Here is a 21529-nt window from a genome sequence, read left to right on the forward strand (position 1 = left end):
CATATTAGAGATTTGGTTTGAAGAAAGAACATTAAGCTGGCTCAAGACACTTTCTAATACAGACTAGTTAGAATTATTGAAATAACTTAAAAATGTATTGCAATCTGCTCCTACTCATTACAATCCAGGACACAGAAGTCAGTTCTCAAAATCTACTACCGTAGGAGTATGTGTGCCTGTAACAGGGTACACTCACCAGTGGGGGTGCCTCTTTGGGACTGGGGGATCAACTCTCATCTAGCCTGGTACCCCTTTCTATTGGTTGCTCACACCATAGCCTCTCTGTTTGAGATTTAGGGTGCTCCTTCTTTGTGACTCGACCTTCCAGTCAGGTCACTAGTTAGTTGTCCCTTTCCAATTTGTCAAAGTCCCACTGGACAAGCTGTCCTCAAACCATGTCAGACAGTCTTCCAGTCCAAGTCCAGGTTCAGTGTCACTTTCCGAGTGCCTGGTAGGGGAAACTGGGCCTGCCCACTACTCCAAGTTACAGCCTAGAGATCCTATGCCTTGCAGCCATAGTCTACTCAACCTTAGACACTGTTGCTGTTTCCCTAGGCTCCTTCCTACCTCATTTCATTTCCAGGCCCACCTCTGGCTTTACCAGCCCCAGTCTCCTCTGCTCCCAGACTCTGTAATCCAGGACAGGATCCCAGAGGTCTTACTTCCCCCTAGAACTCCTCCTTGTCCCAAGCCTACTCCCTCTTTCTCTCTAGGGAGAAACTGCAGAGCTCCCACTTATAACCCCCTCTTTTCTTCCTTTTTCTCTTTTTTTTTTAAAATGTTAAAGCAGACTTGCAACCCCCTCTTGATTTCAACTTCCTGCTTTTATACAAGCTAAGTCTTCCCTTGCACAACTGGGTTTCATCATCAATTAGACCTTACCCATCCCTGGCTCTCTTCCAGGTGCAGCCTATAAGGACAATTGGTCCTTTTTAACCTGCTCAGGCCTTGTGTGAGGTGCACACCCCATCACAGTGCACAGACAGATGCATGCTTAATATTGTCTGCCAATTCAAGCAAAAAGTAGGATTTTAAAAAAGCTGTGTTCAATAACTATTCAAATCTCACAGGAATTTAAGGAGTTTACCCTATAGGACCCCAAAGTGCTTCGCTATTGCATATAAATATATATGGAAAGAATAAATATTGATGAATTTAATGTAAAGGTTTTTATTTTCCTGACTAGAAAAGCTATGAACAAATCACACAGGTCATCCTGAATGAGTCCAGTTGAACCACATATGCCATGTAATGAAGTGATCACCTTGGGCTTAGTTGGGTTACCCAGTTTCTTCGGGGAATGGAGCTATTGTCCACCCTTCCCTACTTCCTGTTTTGTTAGGGGGAGTTTGTTGCGTGATGCAAGTTGCATAAAGCAGCAAATTCTCCAGCTTGCAGTGTTGCACTGGATTGTCCATTTGCAGAAATGTTACACAGCAAAAAAAACTATAGGTATGTTTTAGAAAGTTTTAGATTTCATTGGAACATGGCACTTGCTCAACAGCAGACCTCCTCACTGCATAACAGTTTCAAAAAAACTAAATGATTACCTCTTGAAAAAGTGTAGATAAGCATAAGGTAATCACAATTAATTCTGTATTAAACTTGAAGTATAAATAATAATCAACACTGGAATTTCACTCTCACTATTAAGCAAACAGCAAAGCAAACAGTGTTATGATCTTCAATAACCACCTCTGATTAAGACCCAGTTTGTTTCATGAGACACATTCAATCCTGGGCATCTCCACCAAGCATGCCAATAAGAGAGACAATTAGTTAAACAACTGTTCACTAGAAATTTAATTTAAGCCACACCATTCTGCCAGCCAGCTTGTGTTATGGAGCAAGCTTGTGCATCAACTAAACCCATACTACATGATTCGGATTCAAGCCAGTGACTGAGGGACTTAAGATTATCTGTACAGTCACCAAGACATTCATAAACAGGATGGGGGGGAGAGAGAATATCAAGTGGAATTTAAATAAGGTTTCTTAAAGTGTTACAGACACTATTTAAAATTTAATTACCATATCAACACATATTTCTTTCATCATTTGACTAATAATAGACAATCTAAAATTTACTCATCTTTAGATCTTGGAGAAAATTTATATCCCATGAATCTGAGTTAAATCTCAAACCGAAACTATACAATTCTACAATCAGTTGACAGAATTAGGCCAACAAGTATTTACTACCATGGATTGACAAATAAATGGAAGGGTCTAGCAATCATTCAGTACTTGATAACAAACCATGTCCCCTTAACAACTCAATAGTTTCCTTACTACTCTGACTACTTACATCTATGCTGCTAATACAAACTTATAAGCAAGAAGAAACAATATTCAAAGAGTATTCATAGTAGTCACTAAAAGGACATTGTACGAATTGCTGGATAAGAATGGTAGCTTTCTCCTCTAACTGCTGGACTAGCATACAAACTTCAAGACTGAAAGCAGAAAATATACTTTTTCCCCAAAAACTAACTGAGGCCAACCAGCTGAATATTTACATTTAAAGGCTTTGAAAAGAAAGTACTTTATCCATCTGCAGTTCACTCTGAAGTGGTGCCAGACTAAGAAAACTGAGAAATTAGAGGTTTGTATCCAAACAAAAAAAACTAATGTACATTAATTCTTACTAAGATTCTTACCCAGTAAGGAAACATGGTGACCATGACAGGTATTGCAGTGCCACACAATATCTTAAATTCATCCATCATTGTGGGCCAGGGATTGTATTCAATTCCAGGGGGGAGGGTTATCACAGCTCCTCCAGGAACCACAACGAGTGAGGTGAAATTAAGGTGACTCACTTAGGTTGTAAACACCACCTGAGAGGTACCACCTCCTGGGGAGGCTTCCATATACTGTTTAAACTAGATATTCCAGAGACTTAAAAGACAAAGAAAAGGGCTATTGATATAAATAGGCTGGATTTAAACTTAATCAGGGCCTTCCTTCTGATCCAGCAAACAGACAGGGCCTTCTCTCCAAGGGGGCCCTCAAACCTTGCAGAAAAACTGGAAAGACTTTGGCCTCCTATTGCCTCCTCTGGTAAGATTTAGCATGTTGTTTTTCTCTGTGATGCTTTTACCTTAAGAATAAATGTGCTTGCTTAGAAAGCACTCTGTGGTTACTTGTAACTTCTGGCAATATACTCTGCATAGCCCTCAGAGAGAAAGCAAAGCACAGGTGCTGGACTTTAGGCAGACTGGTTTACTGGAAATTTCACAGGGTTAAGGCAGGGAGCTGTGCCACCTTAAAACGTCTGGGTCAGAAAGGAGTGGGACAAGAGTCCCTACCAGAGACAGGTGATGGCAGTAGTCTGCTGGCAAGTCTCGAATGGACCACAGGGGAGAGGCTGGGGAGATACAGGTGCAGTTACTTGAAACTGTAGCAGGGTGTATGTACCCTGATTTATTTCAGGAAAAGGAATGCTTAAAGAATCATTATCAAGAGTCATGACCATGAACATCACTTAGCATAGGCTGATCTCCTCCTTTTAAAAACACTTCATAATAAAATTCTGATCATTAAAACACCTCAGGACAGAAAGCTGGCAAACAAAGAATGGGAAATTTTATTTTTAAGTCCTAGAAGGAGAGGTGGGAGGAGGAGGATTTGGAAAAATCCATTAAGGATCAAGCGCATGAGATCCAAGAGATTAAATAAAACAGTCAGGATTTTTCAAACTTGCTGTTGCAGTCCTACTGTTCAATAATGGCTTTTTAAAAATGTGATGTCTAAACCTATTCATTTTTACTATGGACTAATGGCTTTGCCTGATACAGGGGTGAGGGAGGGGGGGAGGCATACAACTAACAAATGTGCTCTAAAATATATTACTGTGCACAAACAGTTGTTGGCTGCCTAAAACATTTTAGCAGCATGTGATCTCAGTCCAACTAATGGTAAATAAGTTTCAATCTGAAAAATAAAAATAAAACAAACTTTAGGCTGTAGTCTCAGTTTGGCCAGTCCTTAAAATAAGAGGAAATTAATAATACCCTATACATTACAAAACCAAAGATGAAAGCCTTTTATACAGAGAATGAGAATAATTTACATATCTCAAACAAATGAAACATGTGTGACTTTTGCGTAAAAAAGGAGCATAAAAAGTCTGCAGATCAGAGTAAACACAAATAAATGGCTGGCCAATAGTACACTCAGTGCTAGGATTTTAAAAAGTGTGCACAATATTTCAGTCAGTCAAATAAGCAAACCAGTACTAAAACAGGCTAAACAAACCTTTCAGGAGGACTGTAAACCAAGGTTATAAGAGAACCAGATATTCCAAACCTGCTGAGAGCTTAGCTTGTATAAACTCCTATCAAATGTAACAGTCTAAACACCATTCCACCAGAAATTGTCCATTAAGTGAAAGGGCAGCATGTCACAAATTTATTTATTTACATTCCAGTTGAACCTAGAGAGGTCACTTGTGATCAGAACTCCATTGTGCTATGTTCTATTGCATATGCATAGTAAGAAATGGTCCCTGAAGACAGAAGGTAGGAGACATGGATATACAAGCAGACCAATCAGGACAGCGGCTAAGAATGTTGATTTCTTTCTGGTTTTGTGTCAAGTTTGCGGTATTTCTTGTTAATAAATTATGGGGTAAAGGAGAAAGATAAAAGGGGAAGAATTAGAACAGGAGCAAGAGTGTGGGGGGAAAAAACAAGAGGAGGAAGTGCTGAGGGGAGGGGAGGGAGAGGGCAGAATGGAAAGGAACATGGAGGTCCAGGACAGTAAGGATTGCAGCAGAGGAGCTGTGAGGAGAAGGGGCATATGGCAGTCACAACAAAAAGCAAAGAGAAGAATGCAGACTCTAAACTGGATAAGTCACAATCTAATGACATCACATGTTTACAGAGGCATTAGCCTCTTCCCTGATCCTCTTGCTGTTTTTGAAAAATCGAGGACTCCAGTGGCACCTTAAAGACTAACAGATTTATTTGGGCATAAGCTTTCATGGGTAAAAAACATTGGTTCTCCACTTGTATGGTAACTCCCTTCTCTTCATATGCCAATATATATTTATGCCTGTATGTGTAATTTTCACTCCATGCATCTGAAGAAATGGGTTTTTACCCACAAAGGCTTATGCACAAATAAATCTGTTAGTCTTTAAGGTGCCACCAGACTCCTAGTTATTTTTATGAATACAGACTAACACGGCTACCCCTCTAATACTTGCTGTTTTTGCTCTGACTACTTCTACTGAGAGAGCATCCCTGTGCCCAGGCTGGCTCTGCACCAGGAGCTGCTGTTTTTACCTTCCCCAACTGGCCTGTGGGGCAGTGGAGAGGGAAATGTGGGAATCTCAGTGCTGTTTCAGTTTTAGTTTTTTATGCTGGGAGAATCTCTCTTTGCTGCTCAGAAGAATTTAGGGCACAACCAGACAATCGTCGAAATACAGGACTGGAAGGAACCTCAAGAAGTCATCAAGCCCAGCCCCCCACTGAGGCAGGGCAAAGTATAACTAGACTGTTCCTGACAGGTGTTTATCGAATCTGTTCTTAAAGATCTCCAACAATGGGGACTTCACAGCCTTACTTAGAAGTCTATTCCAGAACTTAACTACCTTATAGTTAGAATGTTTTTAACCTAAAACTCCCTTGCTGCAGATTAAGCCCATTACTGCTATAAGCCTGAATCAAGAACTTTGTAATTATTGTATGTACTTGATTCCTTCAACCAATTTTAACTCCTACCTTTCTTTCTTTTTATGAATAAAAATTTAGATTGTAGATACTAACGGATTGGCACCAGCATGATTTTTAGGTAAGATTTAAGTTATATATTGACCTGGGTGTGTGGCTGGTCCTTTGGGATCATTATTTGATGAGACTGGTTGTAAAGAACCACTCATCTCTAAATCCAGTGGTTTTGGTGGTGACATAAGGAATACTCAAGGAAACTGCTTTTATGACTTCTTGTTAGCCCGTGTGATGAAACAAAAGTTTACTTTTGTTGCTGGTTTGGTCTATCTTATGGAAGAATAATCACCACTTTGGGGATGTATCTGCCCTATTTTTCAGCAGCTCTTCCCTAAACTTGACATCCTCAGTTGTGACCCACTGAGGCACAGTTACACTTACATACAACACTCCAGTTAATACACCCCTGAATGATATTAACCTTTTTTGCAACTGCATCACATTATTGACTCATTCAATTTATGATCCACTTTACCCTCAGATCCTTTTCAGTACTACCACGACTAGCCAGTTATTCCCCATTCTGTAGCTGTGCATTTGATTTTTCCTTATTAAGTAAAGTACTTTGCACTTGTCTTTATTCAATTTCATCTTGTTGATTTCAGACCAAGTCTTCAATTTGTCCAGGTTATTTTGAATTCTAATCCTGTACTCCAAAATGCTTGCACCCCCACCCAGCTTGGTGTCATCTGCAAACTTCATAAGCCCCACTCTCCTCTCCATTATCCAAGTTATTCAGAAAAATACTGATATTACTGGACCCAGGACTGACCCCTGCAGAACCCCACTAGATACACCCTGTCAGTTTGACAGCAATCTATTGGTAACTACTTTGAGTATGGTCTTTAACCAGTTTTGCACACCCCTTATAGTAATGTTCATCACATGGCCCTGTGTACACTCAATGAAATGCCTTGCACTACATGTACAATACTGTGTCATTAAACAAGACCTATCCGAAGCATTTTACAAGCATTAGTTGAGCCAGTGGGATGTAATGTCAGGGAATGAAATCAGTGTCGCAACAGTTTTGTTGTGTAGTATAAATAAGGTTTTTGTGGTTTAGCTTCATCTACTTTCAAGTGGACTGAACTGCACAAAGGCACTTTTAGCACAGAATAAGAGTGTCCACATGGGGCGTTAGTGCAGAATAGTATTAAAAAAAAAAATCACACTCTAGCTTATTCCACACAAACTTCTCATGTAGACAAGCTCCGCTGTAATCCAGAAAAGAGCAATGCTCTATGTTACAGCTTCGGCAACCATCCAAGTGAGACTACCCAACAGGGTTAAAGTCTTTCTAAAATGATAAATTGAGCTTTGACATACCCTGAAAGAGCATTCTGAGCCCTTGGTACTGGCTGAATGGATCTACTATTGAGAGGACCTTTACACGGTGAAGATAAGGCAGTTTGATGTTGAGAGATAACGGATAGTACTCAAAACCTGTCAGCATTCACTCTGAACTATAAAAACAACAACAACAACAACAACACAATCAAGCCCAGTTAACATGAGTGGTTTACAATAATAAAAATTGGGAAATTGTCCAAATGAACATTATAACTTCCCCAAGAATAAGAGCTGAAGCCAGCAGAGATTAAAACACAAAGTTCTTCGGAAGACACTCCACAGCAATGTTCCCTCTGGACTGATGTACACAGAACAAAGAGCCTGATCATTTTTCAGCTACTGGAGCAATGCTCTAGTGATTCATATCACATCAGCAGAATCCTTAAATGTAATTACAGCCTTATACTCAGAAACCGCATTATTCCATTTCCATTCTGAATTGTAACCTGCTTTCTTTGTTAAAGAGAGTTCTGCCATACATTGTTTTAGACATTTCAAGAGGATAATATAAACGTATCCTCATTTTCAAAGCAATTAATGGATCGTGCCCAGCTACATCAAAGATCAAGTTTCAGGCTGTGAATCGCTGCAACAGTTGTGCTTCTTTGGGACAATGCAACTCCCAAACCCCAGCCTGAAGCATGTGGGAGCTAGAGACAAAGTATTCTCTATCAAGGGAGTCTGGCTATGGAACAGTCTTCCAGAGGAAAATCAGGTGAATCCAAAGTCTGTCCATCTTAAGGAACATTTCAAAACCTTCCCCTTTGAGGAAAGATCTTGCTTTGGCAGTGACACACCCCTCCTAACCTCAAGCAAAGTTTTGACCCGGAAAAGGAAGAAGTGCCAAAGACTTCATGAAATCTGCTAGGGACTTTGCTATTGCTACTGATTTCATGTGGAAAACTCATACTACAGTATAAAACCTTTACATAAATAGACTAACATTCACCCCAGCCTAAAAATGGTTCCTATTAGTCCCTCCAATAGAAAGGAAGGATTTGACTTCAGCCCAAAGAAATAATAGTGGGATAATTATGTGAGAAGGCCCACCGCTCCACTGAAAAGAAGGTTTCAGAGTAGCAGCCATGTTAGTCTGCATCCGATGAAGTGAGCTGTAGCTCACAAAAGCTTATGCTCAAATAAATTGGTTAGTCTCTAAGGTGCCACAAGTACTCCTTTTCTTTTTACTGAAAAGAAGATAATTCAGTGAGATACATGATCACAAATGCATGAGTGACAGAGCTCTGCTACTTTCGATCCTCCAGGAAGATGGAAACTTGCTGTAAGGACTAAGGGACATAAATGGTTCAAAAACACAAGTTACCAGGTGAATCAAAAAAAATGTTTTTACAGGAGACAAACCTGCAATCTAGCACCCCAGGTAATCTGGACTCATAAGTGACTCAAGACTAACACTAAAGGAGTTGCAGGTCAGGGCTGAGTTGCACTGGCAGAGTTGCGTGGAGAAAGCTTACACATTTCATTACCTGCACTCTTCTTAGCTAGACTCATTGCTACCAGTATTGCCAACCCCTAGCATTCAATCATCATGAGTCAGGCCTCCAAAATCATTAAACTGACTTACAAATCATGAGATTTTTTTCAAGTAATATATCTGGGGTTCTTTTTTTAAAAAGCTTTGTCATTTGTTTTTAAAGACATCTTACAAGTCTTAGCTTTGAACTCATATTGAATCAAACTATAACTGTCATATGTTATGCTAGAGAAGCATCAAAGGAGCGTCACATATCAGCAATAGTCAAACTGTGATCTGGATTATGATAGCGGGGTGGCGAGGGCAAAGAACATTCACTTTAGACATCAGGGGATATAATGAGACACTGCAAGTGACACCTCCAGCACCAGAGGCTACACATAACTTCTCACTAAACTCTGCCAATCAAATAGAAAGTTGTATCTTTCAAGAGAACAATTCAACACTATTGGAAAGATACAGTGCCATCTACTGGTGCAGATGCTATCTATGCTGATCATTGCAACAGTGTTCTATATTCTACAGTATATTTTTCATAAGCTATAGTCCAACAAAATTAAACAAAACAGTCACCGTGTTAAATAATAAATGGCTAACCAAAAGAAAAATTAAAGAGCCATAAGGCAGAGGAGAAAAAAATTTCAGCTGACATTTGAAATGGAATAGTGCCTGCGAGAGGTTCAGGGCAGCTGGTCCAGATGGCAGAAGTTACAGAAGCAAAGGGTCTAGCACTAATCATGGCCAAAAAGAAACTGTGTGAGCAGAGGGAGAGGCAAGCCCAGTGTATTAAAGCATACAGTTAAGGATGTGTGTGTGTTAAGGCTAGTACTAGTCCTTGGGAGGTTTTGAAAAACAACAGCGGTTATAAATGGGATCCTGAAATGAACGGGGAAAAAACATGGAACTCAGAATGGAATCTTTTTACCCTGTACTCCTTATAATCTAGAACCTTATAGCTCAAAAGAAGTTACAAAATAAAAAGTAATTCACAATGATTTAAGAAAAAGCAAACTAATTGCTACTGAAGGTTATGGATACAGAGATTACTTTGGGCCAGCCTATAGACTGATTCTCTCTCATGCCTGGCTTTCCCAAACATAATTAAATGGAGTATTTTTATGCTTAAAGCTTATGATTGCTTTAGGCAACATAATGCATCTTGCCAACAAACAGTATTCTCCATCAGTACTTTGCTTCATCAACATCGAGCATTATTGGGGGGGAAAGAAAAAACCTTGGATTTCTCAGCTCAATAAGAAAAGTGTGTCACTGGTGTTTTTTATTATTAGCTACTACTATACTACTATTATACAGTTATAGATAACACAAGTCTAGGCTGATAAGAGTGCATCAGTTTCATCTGTATTTAGGAAACCATGTTTCACTAACTATATATTTTATATAACTAATAAATTATGGAGTAGTTTAAAGTTCATTTTGGCATTAGCTTGAAACTACAGTGGCTCATGGGTGATGAAGCTACAAGTGATTTATGAAAATATGTGGCAGTAAGAACCCCAACCCAACCCCAACATGTATTCTGTATATGCTACCTTTTATAGATAACAATATTTTAGCAAATGTTTCAAGGTGTTATTTGGGGACTTTTAATGAGACTATTTCTTGTATCCTGCTACAAGATGCCTTGGTTATCATGATCCTGCAGCAGGACTCGAGAGTGAGAAATCAAACGAAAAGTAAAAAACATAAAACACCTCCAAAACTCTCCTAAAATAGCTTTTCAATGCCTAATTATTTTTTATTATTTAAGGTAGTGTTTAAAGGCCCACAAATGAGAACAGGGCCTCACTGTGATAGGTCTCCAATGTAAGGAGCACTTCTCCAACCTTACTTTCTCTAATATAAATACACAACAGCGTCTAATTATTTTATTTTAAATAAAACTCCAAATCCACCGAAACAAAATACTCCCCTGCACACACAATTCTCCCCCTCAGTATAGATTATGCACAAAATTTTCAGAAGTACCTCAGTGGTTTAGGATACTAAATCCCATTTTCAAATCTGACTTGGACCCTATGCTCCACTGGCTTTCAATAAGACTTAGGTTTTCAAAGGCCAGATTTTTAAAGGTATTGGGCATGCCTAAAGATGCAGATAGGTGCCTACTGGGATTTTCAGAAGTGTTTAACTCCTATGAAATCCTATGAACTCCTATTGCCTAACTCCAATGAAATCAACGCTTCTACAACAAGAAGCGTCCTGTGGATTTTCTTGAAACCCCTTTGAAAGAAATTTCAGAAATCCAGTACCCACTTCAGATTAGAATTTTGTATTTCACCTTTCATACTCAGGTTGCCCTAAATAATTTACAAGGCAATTCATGACTACAGACACAAAATGGGCAGTCATCACACACTCAACAATAGCTCTCACACTCTTTTGGATAGCAGAACCTATTTTATTTATGGGGGCATGACAATATTGACCAGGACATTGCAGTTATCACTCTATTCCCACGCCTCTTTTTTTAAGATCCCTAAGATCTTTCATTTCAGCCTCCACAGATGAGCAAAAGGGACCTCAGTTTAACCGTTCAAGTACAGCACTCTGTATGTTATACTGCAGTGTCAGTGGGTATAAGCTAAAGTCCTGGTGTATTTTGCAAGTTGTAAGTGCAGTAAAATGTATGCAGGCTACTGGGGAAAAAAGGGTATTTATGAAATGAAGAACTGTAATATTTTATCACTGCTTAAAGGTGAACTGCTACATAGAATGAAAGTTGAGTTAATTACAGTTGATTCTCCCCACTAACTAGGCTGAGGGGCATTAAGCACAGAAGTCAGCTTCAGGTAAACTTCCATATTCATTAACTATCCTTTATTTTTTTTTTTTTTTAAAAAAGGACAATGAGGAAGTAAGGAAGTTCATATAAAACTGCTGACCTGAAGAAGAGTTCTATGTAAAATGAAACCTTTTCTCTCTCACCAACAGAAGTTGGTCCAATAAAATATATAACCTCACCCACCTGGTCTTTCAATTTAAAAAGTCAGACAGTTGAGGTCTTATACATTCTAAAGAATAGCTAAATAAACAAGATTATATTATTACAAATAATTTCACAAATCCGTGGAGAAATGCGAACCTAAATACTGGATCCATCCAAAAAGTAGAATTGACTTTCAAAAATGGAAAGAAAAGGGATACAGGCAATTTCCATCCAGTCCCACTAAAATAATGGAACAAATACAGAGAAGGAAATATACATTAAACATCTAAAAAGATAATTGAATCATGTGTAGCATTCAGGGATTATAAAGAGTACGCCTTGCAAGACATAATAATTTGCTTTATGTAAAATTACAAAATTAACAGATAAAATAATATTTGGATTTTATTAAAGCAATTTAATGGGGTCATGGAATCAAATTGAAAATTAATTTAAATTGGATTTGTTACAAGCATTCAAGGACTGAAAAATTACTCAAGATCTGTAACCAAAGAGTAATGGGAAATAAGATTCCACATTTTTATGCCAAGGTGATTAGTGGGTTGTTACAAAGATCTGTTACATTAACTCATTAAACTATAAGAGTAGAGAGCATAATGAAATAAGTGGATACTACTCAGTTAGGAAGTGTTGCCAGTTACAGAGAGGACAGAAATAAAAAAGGGAACTAGGGAGAATCAGAAACATGGACACAAATTAAAATTCAACTTTGATAATGCAAACTGCTGTAATATCGGAGGAAAATATTCAAGAGGATAAAGAAAATTGGATAGCAGCAATGGTGAAAGAAGTTTAGGAGTGACTGCCCAAATGTCATCTAGTTTTTCAACAGAACAGAAAGAGGTCAGTGTGTTTTTGGGCTACATACCTGTACAGAAGTATAGGAGAGAGTGTTTGTTTATGGCCCTGGTGCTTCAGGGACCTAGAATACTGCATTCTTTTTCTGAGCAATACCTCACTGAAAAGACATTGACAAGTTAAAGGTTGTCCAGAGAAGAGCAACAAAATTGTTGAGGAAGATGGAGGGACTGACTCTTGAGGAAAAACTGAAATAGTTAAATATGTATATAGATCAACCATGCCATAACAAAGCATATGTTTACACTGCAGTTGGAGGTGTGATTGTATGGACATAGACATACCTGTGCTAGCTTTGATTAGCTAGCTTAGGTACATATAGCAGCTTCAATACAGGCAGCACAAGCTCACCTAGGACCCTGAGTACTTAGGCAGCAAGCCTGAGCTGAAGTCTGTGCTATTAGATCAGATGTGTCTACTCCTGCTACAATCACACCTCCAGCTGCAGTGTAGACCTACCCTTAGAGTGGGTGAAACTTACAAATTAGAAGGTGACTGTCACTGACACCATCACCAACTCTCACATTCTTCTTAGTCTCATCTTTTCCACTTGTGTTCTCCCTCCCATAGCCAGATAGCATCACACCTCACTCGGAGCAAGCATCTCTGTTCATGCCCCTTGACAAAGACGGAGTATGTTCCAGGTTTCTAGGCTCCAGAAACTAATTACCCTTCACAGAACCTCTCCTCAGAGACTGCAACTTACTCTTTCTTCGGGGGACATTAAATTACCCATACACAACAGTCATCATAAACTAGATTTGTTAAAAACAGAGAAAATTGAATTACAAGAATAGAATTGGTTTCCTTAACCTATCTATACTCTTTCAAGAAGCTAAACAAAAGACGACACAGGGGGGAGAAAGAGCAGAAGGGGAAGAGAGGTGAAAGAAGGGCTGGCATACCCTGGAAGAAAGTGCATGAGTGGTTAATAGACTGGTGGTATTAAAAAGCTAACACCCAGCCACCATGGGCAAGGGGACTCATGGTCCTGAGTCCCCCAAGAATTGTCACGCAACCCACTTATCAAGGCCCCACCCTATCTCAGACCCATGGTGGTTACTCCTGATTTCCAAACCAGTTTTCTCCAGTTACTTAAAACACACAATGAAGTTTTGAGGACTTCCTACGTTCTAGTAGATGGGCCACCGAAGATACAGACACACATAATTTAAGCAGTGTATCAAGAAAAAAAAATTATCAACACTGAAAAGTCTGTGACCATAGAAGAGTATCCCAAGAAAATATAGTGAAAGGGCCATCCCTTGGGAAATTTGAAAATAGATTAGAAAAAAAAATATGCTCAAGAACATTCTTTATTGAGCAGATTTATGGACTGGATGTGATATTTTCTCATTGATAATTTCTATTATTCTAGCTGGCACAGCTCCTCATGCATTCTCTTCTTGCTAGACATAGGGAAAACTTGCACAGGTGCTGTGTAAAGATCTTGGCTGAATCAAGCTGACTGCATATGAATATTCATCTATAGGTGTAGTACAAGCCACATCTGTTACCATCCTCAGTGATGTCAGTTACTGAAGATATCCTAAATGCTGTTAGACCAAAAACCACCACCAACTCATTTCCTAGTTGATCCCTCAGTCTCTCCCCTTGTGTTCCCTGACCACAGCCTAATTGCAACTCCTCACCAAAATACGACACCATTGTCTATTATGCCTTGACAGAGATCAAGAGTGGAGCGTAGGTTCCAAAAACTCTTTTACATTTTAAACCTCTCAAGATTGTACGGTGCTTTTCTCCTCTGAGATGGACGGATTAAAATCCCACAAGCAACAATAGATCTCCTTGAAGATGTCTGTATGATAGGGGTTTGAGAGATAACTGAGGGTATGCTTCGCAGAACAATAAAGGGGTGGAAAAAAGGAGGTGGTGGTTGTTGTAGGTGGATGACTTAAGAGTCCCCGTCTGAAATTATCATTTTAAAGCTGCTGGAACATTTGCTGAATTATTAACTATGTGTTAGCACCCCTGGAATCTATTTAGAGTCTCTGCTTCCTCTGTCAGATGGACAATTGTGGAAATAACCTTCTAAATTTGTTTTTCAAAGGCTCGTCTTAGATACCGCACTTCATAAACGAGTATGACCATCAAGTAAAGTGGTGTCTGATGGGTCATACCCATTGTCCATTGAGGAAAGTAGCTTCATCTGGCTGGGTGAATTTTTTTTTCCCTAAAGCTGGGGGGATCATTTCCCTCATCTTCCTTGGCTATTAAATGCATATTGTGAATTAGGGACAGAGGTTCATCTCCTCTGTACCATGATGTGTCTGTTACTTGCCCAATGAGATAGAAGCTGTCCACCCTGATTCTCTCACCATCTCCCCATTGCTACTGCCAGGTAATTTGGCTTGCTCAGGCAATACACACATCACCAGCCAGAATCAGTCCCAGACTGTTTGCTGTACTTGCTCCCTCCTAGTGATTTGCCCAGCTGTCTGCCAGTCCTAGAGCTAACATAAACAATGAGAGTAAAAAAGCAGAGAGTTCAGTTAAAATCACAGGTGGCTCATGTTCCTTTAAATTAAGAAATGTGTGTGTCTTAGAACAAAAAAGATTTAGATTTATCCTTAAGCCTGAATTCCTATATGGATTAGTTTCTTCTCATGGTGACCAGGATTTTGCTAGCTCAGAGCTACTTTAATGGCAAAATTGTATATGATTATGCAGCAGCAAGTTTGGCACTGTTATGCACATTAAATATGGCTACCTGCAGTATACTGTAGCTTACATTTTGAGGATAAGTTACATTTTATATTTATGTATATTTTAAATTAAACTCCAAAGTGTTCAGAAAACTATTGCAATAAAAATGCTGAGAACATTAATGCAGTTGCATCTGTATCCACTTGGATTTCAGCATGAAGTTGGTAACTGTGACCCTAAGATCACTCCAGTGCCAGATACCAAGGGGATCCCTGGTATGGAAGAGGGAAACTTAGCGGATCTGACCAGCTCAAAACACCTCACACACTTGCCATTTATTTAAAAGGTGTCTTGTAATATATCACTTGAAAACTAACACCATGCTGGTCATTAATGGCACTGTGAAATGTATGCAGCCATGCTGTATGTGAACTTATGGATACTCTCTGATATTTTTTTGGAGTCTAAGCAGACAAAGGACGAAAAACAGGGTGGCTTTTTTTTCCCCCAGACAAAGGACACTGGCCAACACCTCTTGGGCTCAATTGCAAATCAAGCTAGTTGTGACCAAGAACAATGGGCTATTCATTTGCATTGTGGATCCCAGAAAGATCATTTGTATTGTAAAATCACAGGGGACTGCAAAAATTAGCATGATGTCAGTTCCCCAGTGGACACAAAGATGAGCCCCAAGGAGGGCTTCTTAACATAGTTTTCAAAAACCAGTGTTGAAGATATAAGGAACTGCTGAAAGACTTTGGGGTATCCATGATCTAGAGGACAAATGGAGCAGCATCCTTAGACTTCATGAAAAAGGAGATCCTCTTGACCCAGGAGACAAAAGTAGCTGGAATCTGACTATAGGAGAGAAATCTGCTTAGACAAAAAATTGTAACTTACTGAAATTGCTTTCTAGGGACTAACAGTTATGTTTTGTTTTACTTGTACCCATACCTGTTTCTTCTATTCTTATTTCTTAAAACTATTCTTTGTTAATAAACTTAGTCTTGTTTTATTACAAATCCATCTCAGCACTGTGTATCAAATTGATGGGTAAAATCCTCAGCCAAAGTAACAGGCTGCTATGTGCTCTGCCTCTTTGGAGGCAGCAAACTTGATAACTTGTGTGAGAGTCCAGCAAGAGGGACTGGACACTGAAGGGGAGACTTGGGACTGAAGTGCTGTTGGTGTTACCCTGCAAGTAATAATCTGTGTGGTGGAAGCCAGGGTGAGGCCACTGTACTGTAAACGGGCTGCTAGTGGCAGGAGTCTAAGCAAAAGCCACACAGCACTGAAGCACCCAAGGTTACAGGGCAGGCAGTGACACAATCGCTTATTGGCCTGAGTACACAGATGCCAGCTTCCTCCAGGCCCCGCGGGTGCTCAACCCCCTGCTCCACCCCAGCCCTGCCTCCTTCCCCCAACCCCACCTCTTCTCATCCAGTTCCGCCCCCTCCTCTGAGCAAGCTTTGTTCCCACTCCTCCCCACTAGCACCTCCTGCACACTGCAAAACAGCTGATCACAGTGTGGAGGCGGCGCTGGGAGGGAGGGGAAGGAGTGATCCGCAGAGCCAACAGCAGATGGGAGGTGCCGGGGGAGCTGGCTGCCAATGGGTGCTAAACACCCACTAATTTTTTTCCATGGGTGCTCCAGCCCTGGGGCACCTACAGAGTCAGCACATGTCTGAGTGAATCCCCAAAGTATCACAATAACAAGGAAACTTTAGATAATTCTGATCCAGCTGCCAAACTTGTGAATTATTCATAGCACCCAAAAGCGTGCTTGCCACTTTATAAGACACAACACAAGATCCCGCTCCACTGAATACAATGTAAATTTAAACATGACATAAGAAGAAAAACTATGAGTGGGAGGCAAGACTTATACACATAGCAAAGCCAAATAACCATATAGACATGTGCCAGGTTCCCATCTTCTGCTGAAACAATATGCATTCATTTCTTCCTCCATTGAAGAACCTGTGGTGCTGCCTAATCCCATTATTAGATACAACAGGATTATTACAGTGGTGTTATAAAGAGCATGTGCCATCATTCCCTCTAAAGTCTTCTCAGTGTACGGGTTCTCACAAATTAGTTTATCAGCCTTACAGACAAGCAGGATTACAAGTGTAAGATGAGTGGAAATGGCCAGATCTTGCCTGTTTAATATGTGGGGGGTGGTTCATACACAGGAGCAGTCATTTACAAGAAGGGATGCTCACCACTGTATGTATGGCTGAAATTTTTGGTACTCCAGAAAGATGGAAAAGTATTTCCATGGAATGGATTTTACAGTTCATCCACTGGCAATAATTTAGAACACTGGTTCTGTGGCTGACATTTGGGGCCCCGTCCTGCTCTCACTGAAATCCAAACCAGTTAGCCATTGTCTCTAGGAGGAATTGGGTTGAGATATTGATAGTTAATGTATAAACAAGTTCTACAATCTCTTCTTGCAGATACAGTTATAAAAGATGACTTCACAGGACATCGTGACTTCACAGTAGATCCAACTCCTGAGAGGACGATTCTGACTAACACTACACAGGCGCAGTGGAAGGCTCATTACATGCCTCCAGAGAAACTGGAGATTTACAAACCATGGGATAAGATATACACTGTTAAGGCTGTTCAGACATCCACAGGGATTCCACCAGACATTCAGTTTTAAATTAAAAGAAGTGAAGAGGAATATACTCTAATCACAAAGAATTCATTGTTTCTCTTGGGTACAAATTCAGGAGTTTGAAGAAAGAATGGATGCAGAAAATATTGTAAATATTCCCTAATGGGAAAAGTCTCTGCTTCACTTGCTCTTCTAGCTAATCTGATGATTGAAAGGAATGAGAGAGTAAGATGAAACCTATACCACTGGTTCCAATGGAAGTTTGACCTTCATCACTGTTCTTCTAGCCTTAGTACCATGAATACGGAGTCTGTTCTTCAAGTCCATCTCAATTCCACTCAGTCTTGAAGCAGCTCCTCAGCTAATCAAATTATTTTGCATAACTTCCATCCATCTATTTGTGTGTCCTCCAAACCCGTCTCTTACCCTCCATTTCTAAATATAACATACTGTTTCCTACATAGTCTTCCCATCTTGTTTGTGCATGCCCTCATTCCACATGCCCACGCCCACCATACAAGACTGGATTCCCTCAGCTTCTCTATAATTGGTACCACTTTCACACTTCTGCTAATGCATTTGTTCTGACCATGGTCCATCCTTGTAACGCCAAGCATCTAGATTAACATTTTCACTTCCAATGTATTCAAAATCTGCTCCTGTCTCTTCTTCAATGTCCAGCATTCAGACCTATATGAAAGTGCAGGCCTAGTTACCATCTTATAGATCTTACTTTTCCTATTGCAGATCACTCCAATCCATTTAGTCCATACCTTTCCTGTTCTGCTTGTAAGTTCATTGTTGAGTTCACCATTATCCTGAGTCCCTTTGACTTTCACCACCAGGGTGCATAACTGCAAGACTGCTTCTAAAATTCAGAGATGGGAAGGTAACCGAAAGGACTTGGGCTAAGAACTTCCAGGATCAAAAAACCTCCAACCCAAATAATCAATATGAGGTCTTTGTGATAGTGTCTAGAAGTATCCTAAGGGGCTGATAAAGAGAATGTTTCCTCTTCAAGAGAAACATGTCCTCCATCTTCATTTGTATGTTATATATGTGGAATTTCTGCCAAATAAGTAGCTAGTCCATGTCTTTACATCTTACTGCTAATTTCAACCTCTGGAGGTTACAGAGCTCTGGGGGACCTTTGTGAAACAGAGGAAACAAAAAGATGTCCATACAATTGCTAATGTCCAAAGATGCAAGCCTGGATTTTCTTGTTGCTCCATGATATGAACAGGTCCACACATGTAAACAGCATTGCTACTAGATAAATCTTGTCCAATGGGTATTACCAACACTGAGCATTTTGAGGTACTGATTTCTAAGGGTGCAACAGAGCATTAATCTCAAAGCAAACTGAGGAGTTTCATAGGCCTCCTACATAAAAAGGGGAAACTCAAGTAGGAGTAGGGAGGTTATATTGCCTCTTTGTTTGGCAAGGGTACAACCACTACTAGAATACTCTAATTCAAGAAAGATGTTGATAAATTGCAGAGGGTTCAGAGAAAAGCCAGGAGAAAGATTGAAGAACTGAAAAACCTCTTTTATAGTGATAGACTCAAGACACCTTACAAAGAAGATTATGGGGTGACTTGATCCAGTCTCTCAGTTCATAGTTTGATAATCTAGCAGACAAAGGTATAACAAGCTCCAATGGTTGGAAGTTTAAACCAGACAAATTCAGACTGGATATACGATGTACATTTTTAACAGTGAGGTTAGTTAACCAAATTGGAACAACCTGACAAAGATTGTGGTAAATCTCCACCACTTGCATTTTTTAAAATCAAGATTGGATGTTTCTTTAAAAGATATGCTCTAATTGTACTAGAAAACTATACTGAGCCAGTTCTATGGTCTGTGTTATAGAGATCAGACTCAATCACAATGGTACTAACCGGCCTTAGAATCTATGAATCGCTGATTAAGGATGGGGACCCTTTGGACAAACTTTGCAGCTTGGAATTTTAATTGGATTTTCCCCCCTCTTGGAGTGAGCCATTGAGTATGGAAAAGAAAGGGCAAATTATGCTATTACAGCACATCATGATGGCTCCACCAGTTGCACGTACAGAAATAGGTCTTAGTGAGTAAGGAGTGGTCTACACACCATTATTGTGCTGATGTTACTGTTTAGATTTGGGGTGCAATTTTTTTTAACCAAAATTGGTACTAATCTATTTTAGTAACTGAAAAGAATTTCAAAGATTGATCTCCCTGAATCTGAGACAATTTAAGAGAGGGTTTTGTACCAGAAAAGCCACTCTCTCAGGCACGGACCATTCAGAGTCCACTACATGAAGCCGACTTTGGGTAAGAGGGTGCTGGGAGGAATTCAGGCAGCCACAGCAAGGTCCCCGGGCTGCCCCTAAGCAGACAGATGCAAAGTGATACTTACAGTGTAAGCTCTTCAAGGCAGTGACTCTCTCTTTGTTATGTTTGTACAATGCCTAGCTCAAGAGGGCCTGGCACCTACGGGCATCTGCAATACCAGTTATATAATCCTTTATGAGCTAATTTTGCTAGTGATAGAAATTTTCCCAGCACTGGCAAGATTAAAATCTTACACCCATCCAGGTTCTCCTACCAGAAAAGTGAGCCAGTTGCTGCTATAGCTGAAGGAGATTGGTAAACTGCATATAGCTAAAACACAGGAAGTGACCAATGCAAATAAAAAGCTTCTTCAGTCCAGGTGCCCCCTTCTCTCCGGAGATCTGGTCCCGATCGACACATGTTAGTACAGAATACATACAAAAATTGCTGTACATAGAGTCAGAATGGAAGAACGAACAGGTTAGAGTGGAAACTGAGCAGTCTCCTTTTTATTTCATGGGATTACTGCAAAAAAAACCAAAACCAAATTAACCTGCGGTCAGCAATGAAAACTTTTGGAGAAGTTATATTCAGAATCAATGGACGAAGTGGATATAGAATTTTCACTCTTCTGAAATACCTTAATCTCATACGAACATTGAGCTACTTAGAATGCAGAACTGACACCTTCAACTGATCAAATTTCCAGCAACAGTCTGATAGTAAGAGTTACATCAATATTTAATTTTGAGAAATGAAAAAGCCTGAAGTATTTTCACTTGATCCAAACAAAGGGCGTGAGATATGTCGATTTTGCTTCCCTTGTGCTTTAATGAAAATGGAATGTCAAACAAATCAACTTAGGGAACGGATTGTGAAACTAACAAATTGTCAGCATGCTATATGCCAACAATATGAAGACTTCATAACAAAATTAAGTGAATTTTATCCAAAAACATGGAACAAAAAATTACTAAGTTAGACTGCCATCCCTGCCACTACAGTGCTTTTTTAAAACCCTCATATACATGTTATTTAACTAGGTACTAAATTACAGTCAATAAACTCTATGACATTCTGATTTGCATAGCTGGTTAGCCATCATTTACTTAACTGGAAAACCTCATACTATACAAATGAATACAGAAAGTCTCTTTATCCATAAGTTATATGCACCAAATGCAATGGAAGGTGTGGGTACATGTGTCATATATATACGTAACATACATCTCTCTGACTGTTCATTTTCACTTGGGCATTTCACACACATTATTAATTTAATTTGCAAAATGGAAGTGGCAGAGTATAAATACAAAAATATCATTAATCAGTTTTCAGATTTTGTCTTTTGGTTGTAACCCTTAAAGGTGTCAAATGGAAAGTCTAAGTCTCCCCTAGAAATGTTCAATTTCTATTTTAAAAAATAACCTGTGGTGCAGAAAATTACAGAGAGCAGATGCCACGCAAAACATTTTTCTGCTAATATTGGGTGAGTCAGACAT

The sequence above is a fragment of the Lepidochelys olivacea genome, assembly GCF_965140295.1.
Source record: "Lepidochelys olivacea isolate rLepOli2 genome assembly, chromosome: 7".
NCBI classification, from domain to species: Eukaryota; Metazoa; Chordata; order Testudines; family Cheloniidae; genus Lepidochelys; species Lepidochelys olivacea.